General features: G+C 41.2%; 1 protein-coding gene across 2 annotated transcripts in view; it reads right to left on the reverse strand.

The window, feature by feature from the left end:
• ppp2r3a (protein phosphatase 2, regulatory subunit B'', alpha) overlaps positions 1-13,958 on the reverse strand; it is a 66,496-nt gene that overhangs the window by 47,002 nt on the left and 5,536 nt on the right. The window contains exon 1 of one of the 2 annotated variants that reach the window (XM_086182820.1): positions 6,003-6,076. The exons of the other annotated variant lie outside the window; for it this stretch is intronic. The gene's annotated coding sequence lies outside the window, so the exon portion shown is untranslated. Of the gene's footprint in view, positions 1-6,002; positions 6,077-13,958 lie in introns of those variants that run through there. 2 annotated transcript variants of the gene reach the window in all.

Genomic DNA, 13,958 nt, shown 5'->3' on the forward strand with positions numbered 1-13,958 from the left:
TTAGTTAACGCTAATAAAATTACATTCCTGTAGGCAGGCAGCGTACGGGAGAGGAGACTCAAAAGTTAAACTGAAATCTCAGCTTCCTGATATTCTTTCCATCTAACCCGGCCATAATATGTTGATCAGTTTACAACTGCAGTTAACCTGCACATCTTAAACTCCCTTAAAGAGCTAAAGAAGCAGGGCGAGGTAATCCTGATGCAGCAGCGAGGGCTGGAGGTCAGCACCACGACTGACAGTCGAAGAATGAAGAATGAGATGCTGTTCAGTATGTGGCTGTGTGAGGTAGGTCAGAGGTTTTATCTGGAGATGTGGACACACACACACACACACACACACACACACACACACACACACACATACACACACACACACACACACACACACACACACACAGAAAGTAGCAGCTCATACAAACATGAACACTTCTCTCCAACAAAAGCCAGGTCAAGTCCTTGTCAGTCTCTAAATCCCACATGAATTCGGTATGACGACATGTTGTAGACTGCTGGATGTGTCATTAGCTTATGTTTCCAGCCTGTGTGTGTGTGTGTGTGTGTGTGTGTGTGTGTGTGTGTGTGTGTGTGTGTATTTTTTCCCATAAGGGTTGAGAGGGCAGTAAAAGCTGTATGTCATGTAGGTGAGTGAGTGTTTTTCCTTCTAGCCAGTAAATGCTATAAATGTAATTGTGAGTGTGTGTTTCCGTGTGTGTGTGTGTGTGTGTGTGTGTGTGTGTGTGTGTATATATATATATATATATATATATATATATATATATATATATATATATATATATATATATATATATACATATACATATATAAAATGAAGGTGGTGATTGCAATTTTCCAGTTAGCTTTACTAAGCAGACAGAGAAGGAAGACACAAAGTCATCCAGTCTTCACACTTCCAAATCTTCCATGGCTCACATCTGTTTTCTGTTACATGCGCGTGCGTGCACACACACACACACACACACACACACACACACACACACACACACACACACACACACACACACACACATATATATTACTTTCAGTCACAAATGATATGCACAAACTGGATCCAATGCAAGAAAGGTCTGTAACACCCACAATAACCACCCACACAGCTGTAATGTTCATCTACCACACTGCCAATATTAAAACAACCCCTGGCGAGGCATTGCAGAGGAGAATTGATAGTTTAGTATTTATTTATTAGTAAGTATTTCTGGATTTAAAAAAAAAAAAGTTGAAAAATTACATCATATTTCAATGCCGTGAAGTCACTTTTGGCACCTCTACACCGATGGATTCAAGTAGCGTTCTTGTTTTTTTAAAGAAAGATGAAAGAGTTTCCATTACCTGCATCAAATCAGCTACCTGACAGGTGAAGCTGGTTTTATATAACAAAGAAATAATAATTAACCAACCGATTATACACAGGCCTCAAATAGACCTTTCACATCTAGAGTTGTAACTCCTAACGACTGCAAATGTACATACACACACACACACACACACACACACACACACACACACACACACACACATTTCTGATCCTGAAGGATTTGCAGCAGCTTTGGCGGTGTGACTGTTTCGCCCCTTTGAAGTGAAGAGTCAGTAAACCTCTGGGAAACTGGCTTCGATTCCGGCCCAGTCTCCACCCCTCCCTCCGTCTGCGACCAAAGAGCAGCTTCCCGTACAGCCTCATTATGAAGTCAAGAAGAGGGGGAACTTCTGGTTATAATGATCTATTGAAAAAAAAGGCTTTCAGGCCTTTGTGTCAAGCTCAAGTCCAGTGATTGAATCTTCTTTCTGGAAAATAAGCGCTCATTTCAAAAGCATCCGTCATTTGTCTGAGTCTTTAGAAGCTTCCCATCTTTTCAAGTCTCTTTTCCAGTGATACATTGCTCTGTTTGGGATTAATGCCCCCGGTTTTAGCAGAGTAGATATTCTGACTTAAAAGAGAGGAATTGAGGGAGTACATCATGCTTAGCTAGACAGAAAGGGAAAGAAACAGTCGGAAAAAAAAACCCCACTAGATAACTCACATCTACATGCACATGCATCCTCTCTCATAAACACACACACACAACATAATACATCCACGTGGACTAAAGTTAGAGAGACTGACTAAAAACAGTAAACATATGTCATCTCAAATCGTTGTTTCTACTTCGAGAACGGCCCCTTTTTTTTCACCCTGTCTAATTTGCCATCCATCATCCTTTTCATCATGACAAAAAGGAGGAATTGTGATCACTGGAGACAAACAAAGACAGCAGAGTGCAATCTATTACAATATGACTGATGAGAAAACAGTCTGACAGCACTTTAGTGTGTGATAAATAGGACGCATCCGAAGGAGGAGGAGGAGGAGGACATGCTGGTATTTGGAGGTGTGCAGCCTATAAATAAGTGTTGACGCCAGGGAGGGTAGGGTAGCCTGGGTCCCCTGATTCAGCCTAAATGATGGATACCTTAGATACCTTCCTTCACCGTCACAGTGTCTCTTTCACTCTTAACAGCCTGCACAGCTAGAAGATGAGTCTTAGCACTCAACGACTACACTCACCCATTCCAGCAAACCGACATATGATATCTTAAGAAAAAGTTATGCACAATTATACTTGCATAATGTCCAGCTGTGCGAACCATCAGTGCACAAGTGTAAGAGTAGAGTGAACCTGACTCTCTAGCAACTTCAGAGACACGCTGGCGCTAGCACCCAAGGGCTTCAGCCTCCCCGCTAGTGTGTCCGCCTCCTGTGCCGTAGTCATGCGTCGGACGGTGCATGTCTAAGTAATGCACGTTCAAACCTCTGCAGGGAGAACCTGCAGCTTCTTTTCTTCTCAGTGGAAATAGCAGTATTTTAACCTTCATGTTGTTCTCGGGTGAAATTTGACCCCGTTTCAAAAGTTATCCTTACTCAAAAATGAGGTGAGGTCTTTTGAGCCCGAATTAAAAATGAATGAAACTTGTTAGAAAAAAGTTCACTCAAAGGGTGTGACACTGAATATGCTGATCATTTATCATTTATGCCTTGTAAACAATCAATCAAGTGCAAAGTTGATAAGAAGACAGCACAAAGATAGTTTTGATAAGGATGTGATCTTGAGGTCTGTTGAGGTTTAGGCACATTTGGTTAGGGAAATATGCTTTAGGTTTACAGATGACTAAATAAATAATAATGGCTGCAAATGTCACCAGACATCTTAGTCCAAGCTCATGATTACATATGAATTATGTCGCATTACGGGGGTATTCGTACAAATAGTGATTGAGGAGTTGCACCTAGTAGATGGAAAAATTTTCATTAGTTCAATAAAAAGAAAATTCTGAGCGGAGGCCTGTGACAAAGAGGTAGTGTTAAAGTCAGTTAATCTTCAAATGATTTATGTTTCTTAGATTATTTAGGTAAGCATCAGATTAGTACTGCTTAAGACATTTACAGGACAAACCTCTGATAGATTTCTGGTTTTATATTCTGCAAGTTGACTAAGCATCTTGCGAGAGGAGGAAGCGGGAAGAGGAATCAATGTATCAACTGTGCAAAGCAGTACAAAATATTCCACATTCAAGAGAAACACTTTAATATTTATGAATTTCTCTGGATATGTGAAAGGAATCCTTAGAGAAAGAGAGAACGCAAATGTTGTTTTTGTTTCCTCTTAGCTGACATGATGATAATAGCAGGTTCAATGTGATTTTCCAACTTCAGTGCATCTGTTTGAGAGTGTGTGTGTGTGTGTGTGTGGGGGGGGGGGGGGGGGGGGGCTCATGTATGTTTTGGCTCTAGAACCATGAGAATGTGTTTATCAACAAAAACAACCCCGGTTGTCCCTGAGGACCCAAACACTGCAATCCTCCCTGGTTCCCATCAGTCCCGTGCAGCCCGTCACTGGACTGTGTTGGTTTCTATTGTGAATCTCAACACAATGTTGCCACAAATAAACTAGTAAATCAGTGCTTAATCACAAGGTTAGCAGGCTGAAATTACAGAGTCATTACACTCACGCCACATCAACATAGTTGACATGATGTTGGAACTTTAAACTCACTCTTTAATCAGGATGGAATCAAAAAGACTTGGTACTGGGAAACTAGAGTGTGGGATTGTAATATTCTAATTATAGTTTATTTTAATCTCATTCTACTGTGCTGTCATCCCACACTCACTGTAACTTCTAAACTTTCAAATATTCTCTCTGCATCAGCTCTGCAGAGCCTATCAGCCCGAAGAAGATTTTTTTTAAAAATAGAAACGGTTACATCATGAGAAAATGCAGTATGGCATGTTGTATGCATACCCTTCATGAAGGATAGTTCAAACTTGTCTAAAACTGAACACAGCAGCGATATGAGCTCGGTGTTCATGTCAGGGTGGGACAGTACGCTCACTGGTAGAGATCTGGTGATATTGTTTCTGCAGTGGATCCCACTATTTAGAAAATCAGGACTAGATTTATGTGTTACCAAGTGATTCCTGAATCCTTGCAGAGCAGCGTGACTTAGAACAGCGGAGGAGAGCAGGATGAAGAATCCCAATCGACCCGAGATGAGGGAGAAGAATTTGAATGGGAGTTCCAATCAAAAGACACATTCAGAATAATTAATGTGTCGTCACATAATCATCACCGCAGTGATATGAAAGCATTTTAACTATGCGGCTACATTAGCATTTGCCAGAAAACACTTAAGCAATGTTAACTGGTATATTTGGAGACAAAATAAGCAAAAACTTTGACTTTTTGATTTTGTTTTATTTTAAAGATTAAAAAAATGTATTGGCACGTCAGTGGTATCAAAATACATTCATCATTAATTCAAAATCTATAGGTATCAATCTTATGCCTGATATCAATATCAGTGCAGCAAATCAAGATTATCTTCTGTATGTTCGCTCAGTGTTGATGGAGCAACGAGTTTTCGGCTTTTCCAAATGCTTTGGAATTTAAAAATATATATAACTTCAGTCTTTTTATATGTGTTTCTCAGTTTTAACAAAACGTTAGTATCATAAAAACCTGTTTATATACAGATAATACCTACAAACATCAGCTATCAACCAAATCAGTGGGAAAATATCAGCATGTATAAGCAAAAAAAATAAATAAATCCCATAGCATTCTTGTTTTTTTTAAAGAAGAGTTAAGGCATATAAATGAAATACAATAAATTGTATGAGTTCAAAATTCCAGAATTAGAGATAAAATGTCAGTTTTGACCTATAGTCCTCTAGCCAACGTATTGTTAAAAAAAAAAAAAAAAAAAACATCCTAAAATACAGCAAAGCTATTCCAAAAAGCTCATTCCTTGGGGGCTGTTGGTATCTGAGCCAAATTCCATGACATTTCCATAACAATCCCACACTTGTTCAGATGTTACTGAGAAACAAGTGGTGAACCAACTGTCTGCTTGCATCGAGAAAAACCTTTGATGTTAGATATGAATTCATGGGACAACTGGGTAAAAATTCTAAATTGTTCTCAACTGTGAAATGGAGGCCAGCCTGAATTTAACTTCTCAAGCCCACTTCTTCTGTAAACATGGACAAAATACATGAATAAATAAAAAGCCCAAAAATTAAATAGAGAAAAACGAAAGGGACAAAGAGATTGAAAGTTCTGTTAGCGTGCAGGTGATGTGGCCCAGCTGCAGCGACTCAAACACACAAACACATAGCAGGAGAATCACCTCACTGATGATGAAAGAATACCACTGATATCAGACCACAGCATCACAGGACACACACACACACACACACACACACACACACACACACACACACACACACACACACTATTTGTCATTGGAGAAAAATCTCCTAAGTAACAGTGAGAGCAAGAAAATATTTACCATTGTAACAATATTGAAAAAGGCTTGTACAAATCCAACGCGACTAGAGCTACACACGTGTGCATGCACACACACATGCACACACACACACAGTCTTGGATCAAAGGCAGTGACTCTTCAGTATGTGCATTTTACCCCCTGCAGGCCCTGTACCTGGACAGACGAGACGCCAGAGGAAGAAGATATGGGGGGTGAAAGAGATGAAGAGGGCCTTGCCGAGGTTGTCTGAGCAGATGAAGACAGATGATGGAGACAGACAAGACAAAGAGAAGCAGAAAGAGGAGGGGAAGGGAGAAGAGGGAGGGCAGAAAGAACAAAAGAAAGAAACCAAAAAGCAAAACTGAAATTAAAAGTAAAAATCAGTGAAATCGCTTTGTCTCATGTAATTATACATTCAAGGCTTTGTGTAAAAGAGCAAAATTTGGAGAGAAGCTGTGTTCCCATGCAAATGTCAAGGGAATTTTATGTCAACTTTCAAAATGTCATGCAAAAAAAGCTAAAATACCTCATTCAGCGATCTAATAAGGTTCCTGCGTATAACAAACACAAGGGAAAGATACAAATTTTCTTTTACTGCCTACAACTGCTGCCCAGATGTTAACCTTCCATCTAAAAAGGGAATTTAAAGATATACACTTCCATTTAAACTTACATGTACAATGTAACTGAACGCTAGGGAGAGGAATTGAGATTTAACTGATGGTAATGCCATAATCTCCTCTGCAAATCAGTCCTATTCTTAACTGATTCCCTTTTGGACTTCCTGACACTGACAAAAGGAGGTCTACACATGTTTTTAGCATCAACGCAATTGTACAATGTGTTAGCTAATATAGCTGGCAGTTCCAATCATACATGAAATGATCATCCTACACTCTACAGACAATAAAACGTGTGCGGCTTAGCACTGACCGCTAAAAACACATCTATAAAACAAGGGAACCGCCATTTTTCAGTATTGTGTGACAGCAGATCAGTTTGAAATGTGGTAGGAGAAGCCACAGTGAGCTGTTACACGAGGAGCTGCAGGCGACAATGCTGCAACTTCAACTTCTCAGCGTGGTAACTGACTCCTTTCACAGTGTCCTGCTGATGTAAAGATTGTGTGGATTTCAGCATAAAACCAGAACAAATGTTGTTCTCAGTTGCTCGCAAAATGATGGGAAAAAGGCAAATGTAGTTTGACAATTTTAATAAAAATGACAGCAGCCTGTTTTGCTGCTGTCAGCGCTCATGTATTGCTTGTTGTTATCACAAGTACAGACATTCATCAGACACCTGAAGGATCTGAACTCAAAAACCAGTGAGTGATTGGTGAAATTCTATCAAAAATGATAGCATTATTTAATGAAACTCAGGAGATACAAAGACACACTTTTGATGTCTGTGGAAGAGATCAGAGGAGAATCCCCATGTTTCAGGATTTTATCAGTCTCAGCACGACTCAAACTACCAGCTGAAGTTACTCTGATCTGTCTGGTGTCAGTGCATGTCTGTCTCACAGCTGGAATCCAGAAGTGTCTGTAACCATGGAAACCCTGACAATCAGAGGAAGTGATGGCAAAAAAACAAAAAAACAAACGGTACAAAGACACGCTGATCAAATTAACATTGGCGTCTTGCAGCATCGACTCGGATTTTGCCTCACTTCTATCTGAGTTCTGCCTTCTGGCAGAAAAAAAAGCAACCCCCGCTCAAGTTATTTAAGTTCAACATATTGCTCAAGGTCAACGTGACCAGTTTACTTAAAGTCTGTTTACTTTTCTTGCTCAGACATCCCCTCCCTTTCTCTCAAACCAGCAGTCTTCTGGTGAAATTGCTGGTTTGAGCACACAGCAAACAATAAATCTGTTCCCAAGTGTACATAAAAACCAAACCGCTGAGTTCCCCTATGTGAGTGAGAAATCTCACCATGCAGGTTAAAGTTTGAAGTTAGAACACTTTCATAGACTTAAAATCCTAGCTATTATCATTACGTCGGTGTCATATAATGCTCTTAAAATGACAATAAGATCATTTATGGCAGCACTTTCTTGGACATTACCCTCGAAGAATACGGCAGCTATATTTCAGTGTGTTCAGTCAGGGTGTAAAACTGTGCAACTTTCCAAATACTACTCTTATAAATTGGAATGGAAACTACCCATGTGGTCCACAGCAAGTTGTATTTTCAACTGTGCTTTTGAAATTTTCATTTAATCATGTAAATTGTAAATCATAATATATCGTGAGGGACCAAGAACAAAAAAATACAATGAAAAATAACACAAAGATAATAAACTGTATTGCAGACGTGCTCGGTAGAGTCCAGAATGTTTAAAAAGAAAAGTAGATGGGATGGATCAAACGCACTCGACTGAGCACAAACGTTAGTGTAAAGATGGCTTTAAAAAAAGTGGCTGGTGAGACAGAGAGAAAGAAGAAAGAACTACAGAGCGAGAGATGACTTCTGTCCTGCAAATGTGTCAGCAAAAGCAGCTCTGCAGATGAGCCATTACAAGGATTTCACATTAAGACAGCTGGAAATACACTTAAGGAAACAGAAAAAAGTATGCATGTCAAAGTGTGTCATAAATACACCAAATGAGCAACTACGAGAGGAAAAATCTAGAACACTTGGTGAGAAAAGATATGGGTCAAACATCCCTGCTTGAGTTGCACTGAACACAACCATCCGCGCATATATAGTAAACACACATGCACTGGTGGTCAGACTGGCAGGCAGGAAGGAAACAGGCTGAGATCTGACCAACTCACTTCAATTCATTCAGTTCTGGCTGCCGAAAAAACACCACGCAAACACACACACTTACAAATTTAGACGCTTCTTTGTCTGACCACGGAATGTATGCGTATGTGTGTATTTGTGTCTTTACATACATGCACATGAGCTGCAGGCCTTGATTGATGGAGGAGTGTGTCTTTATGAGTGTTACAGTAAGTATGTATGCATGAGAGCGGGGGGTATAAACAATCTAGGGACTCCCTTGGCTTGTGTTTACTGACGCAGATAAAGGCTGTCATTCCTTTCTCACCACCAGCCTACTTCCTCTTCCATCCACCCAGAACGAGATGCACTTAAGCTTTGGCAATGTCAGAGCAATCTTATCTCCCCAATAAAAGGTTCTCGAATGGATTTAGATTAAACTGTGAGAGGACAAAAAGCAAGCAAGGGCACACTGGTGCAAGTTGGGTCCTCTCCCTCTCTCTCTCTCTTGCTCTCCCTCCCTTCCTCGCCCCAGAGAGCCCTCCACCTCCTCCTCTTCTCCTCCCACCTCACATGATAATGTACTTACAGCTCTAGAAAAACCTTTGCCTGCTCTCTCTGCCCTGAGATGCTGACTGGCATAACAAACAGGAGCAAAAGCCTGAAATAGTCTCTCCCCCTGTTTCCCCATACTGCACCGGAGGTATTTCCGTGGTAAAGCAACATCAGATCAAATAATTTACCAACTTCTCCAACTTCCCCTTCTCTTATGGGTTTAGCTGGATTTCTGACGCCCTTATGCTTTATCATTCTCTTTCCATCCCATTCCCCTCTTCTACCCTCCATCTTTCTCCATCTGTGGTGGGGAGTGAGACGCGAGGTCTACCCACACTGACCAATAAAAGCTAAATGACTAAAAGTCATTTAGTCAGACTGTCTGTTATACAGCTCAGGATGTGGCTGGCCAGGACATCCCACTACCTCAGTGGGCAACGGCACACACTCAGTGGGCTTACACACGCAACTGCAATCAAGTTCAACTGGGTCATTTAACCGGACTACTGTTGTTGTCCCAATTTAAAAGAACCAGGGAAAACCTTCAGAATGATAGGTGGCAATATTGCAACTTACAGCCCCTGTCTGGTTGACCTTTAGCATCACTTATCAAACAAGTTTAGCTTAGCAAGCGGCATCCCAGGACTAAGAATGTGCAACTCTTGAAGACAGCATAATTAAAATTTGTTTCCTCATCCATCCATCCAGAAATATGTTGTTATCCCCCCAGGAGCTCACCGCCATGATGAAACATACACTTGCTGGAACAGATTGACCAGTGGCATTATCCAGGTGTTAGTCTGTCACTGAAAAGTACCATTTCAAACAGACTAATGTTTTTAAAAGTAGAGCTTTAGTCCACTGCAGCAATAAATCTACATTTTCTAACATTGTGTAAATGCACTGAATGGGGTGTGTGTGTGTGTGTGCAAGACATAGATAATGAAATAAATTGACACTTCCTCTAGTGATACAATGAGTATGCAAATATTAATATTTTTAATCGCAGGAGCAGACATTATAAGCCAATTCTCCCTGTCACAATTTTGTTTTGCCATTTTGTTGGATATCTCGGCTATCAAATCGTTTCAAACTGACACCAAAATGTAGTATATAAACACAAAATTCCTGCTGTTTTTAGGGGTATTTGTTCTTCTGTTACACAGATGTTGTGATGCATGAAAGACTTTCACCCCTGTCTCCTTATACCTCGGTTCTTCTTGTTATCCCTCCTTAAATGCATCCTCCACTTTCCTTGTTATCCTTCTAGTATGTCGCCTCTGCTTTACAGTCTCTATTAACCCGTGCGGCTCCCTTGAATAACTGCCTGACTCAATAGACGTAATGAAATGAATCTCAGTGCAGCGAAGGCTTCTACAGTGTGAGAACTCAGCAGAGATGAAGAAAGTAATGAAAGGAGCAGGAGAGTTAGAGAAGCATAAAAAGCAGCAGTAATATATTTTTAGCTCTGGACCCATTCATGTCTCAAACCGGAGCCAGGAGAAACCACACCAGCATGACTATGAATGGTACTGTTAGTTAGTTAGTTACTACTTTCTTTCTTTCCCTCTCACTCTCTTGGCAAGTGCCTTGCCACGGGAGGAATGCCTGCCTCACTTTGTGTGTGAGAATGCGCGCGCGCGCGTGTGTGTGTGTGTGTGTGTGTGTGTGTGTGTGTGTGTGTGTGTGAGTGTGTGTGTGTGTGTGTGTGTGTGTGTGTGTGGACAAAGACAGCCAGTGTGGACAGCAGAACACAATCAAGCACTCAATGCATAGCTATTAACCCATCACACACACACACACACACACACACACACACACACACACACACACACACACACACACAAATTCCAAGAGTCCCAGGACAAGAAGCAGTGACATTCAGACCCGACCAATCAGCAGCTTGTAACACAGTCACAATGGATCCAGTCAATGAGCAGCAAAGGATGTTGGGAGATGTGTGAATCAAAGTGTCCATCTCCTCATCCCTGACTCACTTATCTTCCCTCCTTCTTTTCAGTCTGGGCTTCATCCTCTTTCCCAGGGTGGATCTCTTAGTGGTTAAAGGTGATTAGAAGAGGCCATTGGGCATAGTCCACCCTCCCACAGAAACACACACACACACATACACTCCTGGATGAATCACGCCTCTGTGAGCTGGGTTCAATTCCCAGCACTGGTGCTTTTGTTTTTAGGACTCTTTAATGAAAATGTTTTATTTGACGATTACACTTTTAGTCCATATTTTAAAATGTACAAGCCAAAAAAAAAGGAGAAAGTGAATCAGTAAGACTTAAAAACTACCTAAATGTGATTAATATCTTGATTATCTTCAAGTTCATAGGTCATGAGTGTAACAAATCATAGGTGCAATAATATCTGTTCCAGAGGGCAGTAAACCTACGTGTTATTTGTTGTTTCCCAACATTCTCCTGGTAACATCATCTCCGTTACTGTAGTTGTGCAGACAGCTTTCTTATGTAATGACACATTATTACCAACATAATGGGTGTGCTCAGTTTTGGTTTTACCTCAGGGTAACTTGGTTTTACCTCTTCTTGAACAACTTGTGACTGCTGCCTGCTGCTGACGTTGTGTTGTGAGATCTCAGGGATTAGTGATTAGTGGGAAGTGTTTGGACATGTGTTGAGGGCCGTCCATACCCAGATCAGGAACTAAAGGACTTATATTTTGGTAGATGTCATTACTAATTAGTTGACCAGTTTGTTCGTAAACCACCCCTTTTTTCCAGATTTAAAATTAAACATTATCTCGTCGACACTCAGATCAAAATCAGCTGCCCAAAGAACCTGAGGAGATAAGTGATGGTTCAGTGTAAAGACATGGATGCTGCTTTTCATTGATTAAACAGTTGAAGAAGCCTCAAATGCTCAGACTTTCATTCAACTAAAAAATGGCCAAATAACAACAGGATGAGGATGACTACATGTGATGAAAACGAACAAAAGACACAGAACTAAGACTAAATTAAGACAAAAAAAAATTTAAAATAGCTACCGAAATGAACACTTGTCACAATAGTTCCATCCATATTTAGCGTTTATGAGCCAATGCACTGGGGCACGGAATTGCAGTGGTCAGCACTGTTGCCTCACAGCAAGAAGGTTCCAGGTTCAAGTCCCGGCTCCATCACAGGATCTTTCTGTGTGGAGTCTCCATGTTCTCCCTGTTCCTGTGTGGGTTCTCTCTGGTACTCCAGCTTCCTCCCACAGTCCAAAGACATCAAGAGAGGACGAGGCTGATTGATACTCTAAATTGACCGTAGGTTTGGCTGTGAGTGTGAATGGTTGTCTGTCTATATGTGTTGGCCCTGTGATGGACTGGTGACCTGTCCAGGGTGAACCCCACCTCTCGCCTGAAGGCTGCTGGGATAGGCTCCACCCCCCCACGACCCTTAACAACCAGGATAAGCTGAAGAAAATGGAAATGGACAGACGGATGGATGGATGGAGCCTATGCACCTGACTGGTTCCCAACTTAAGATCCATCCATCCATCCATCCATTTCCTCCCGCTTATCCTGTTAAGGGTCGCGGGGGGGGGGGGGGGCCTATCCCAGCAGCCTTCAGCTGTGAGGCGGGGTTCACCCTCGACGGGTCACCAATCTATCGCAGGGCCAACATACAACATTTTCACTTTGGAATCAGATGTTTTACATTCTGCAGCCTGTAACCATGACATAATTTATCTTATCAACAGTATTAAGTGTGTGTGACAGTGAAAGTCTACCTGCAACTCAAGACTATGAAAAATGTCTGAAGTATATGGCCTGCAAGACTATTTTATTTTGACACTGTAACAGCTCCAGTGACCTCACCTTTTTTATTTAAGCCAAAAAATACACATACTGACCGTGACGGCTTGGTTAACAAAACAAATAAGGAAAGGGAATTTATCATTTAGTCTGCAGACGAAGATGTGCAGGGTGCAGGCGGTGGCAGGATAAGAACTTTATCATTCTGGAGTGTCACGACTCAAAAATGATTAAAACCAATACCGTGGACCACCGAATCTCACATTTTTCATTCGGTGGTATAGCTTATTTCCGGTTTACCACAAACCACAACACACACACACACACACACACACACACACACACACACACACACACACACACATAAAAACAGCTAAACTACCTTAAAATATCTTGTCAACTGTCCCACTGTCTCTGAATCTTGACTTCTCAAAGGCAACGTCTCTTTCTAGACGTAGAGAATGTTTGATCAAATACTAAAGCATCAAGGTAGGTCAGTGCAAACATGGCCAACACTGTACTCACTCTGCTCTCAATTCTAAAATGGAATATGTGATAGCAAAAAAATCTGAAAATTTGGAAACACCCTCTTCCCTCCACAAGCGTAGTTGGTCGAAAAATGCTGCGAATGCCACCTCCATGATACACACACACACACACACACACACACACACACTAACACATTCCCTTCTCACACTGTCCCTGTCACTTCTTCATTTTTAGCAGCCAGCAGAGTTACACGAAATATGAGACGACCACCCACACACGCTCGCACACACACACTCACACATATGCTGCTGGGAAATGTGAATGAGTGTGTCACTAAAAGTGCCATGAAGATGTTAAATACAATAGTAGCCTTGTGCTGCTGTGATGAGTAAGTCTCAGCTTTTGTGTGTGTGTGTGTGTGTGTGTGTGTGTGTGTGTGTGTGTGTTGCACAACTAATGGCATGTAGGTGCAAAGCGCTACTTAAATCACAGTATGAATCAATTAGAAAGCATAAATGTGTGAAGTCCCGTAGCAGACGGTGCCCTGGTATACAGAGTTAAATCCTGGCGTCATTACAGAAACA

Source organism: Aulostomus chinensis, chromosome 17 (genome assembly GCF_037954235.1).
Source record: "Aulostomus chinensis isolate RoL2024-O1b breed Wild chromosome 17, RoL_Achi_v1.0, whole genome shotgun sequence".
NCBI classification, from domain to species: domain Eukaryota; kingdom Metazoa; phylum Chordata; class Actinopteri; order Syngnathiformes; family Aulostomidae; genus Aulostomus; species Aulostomus chinensis.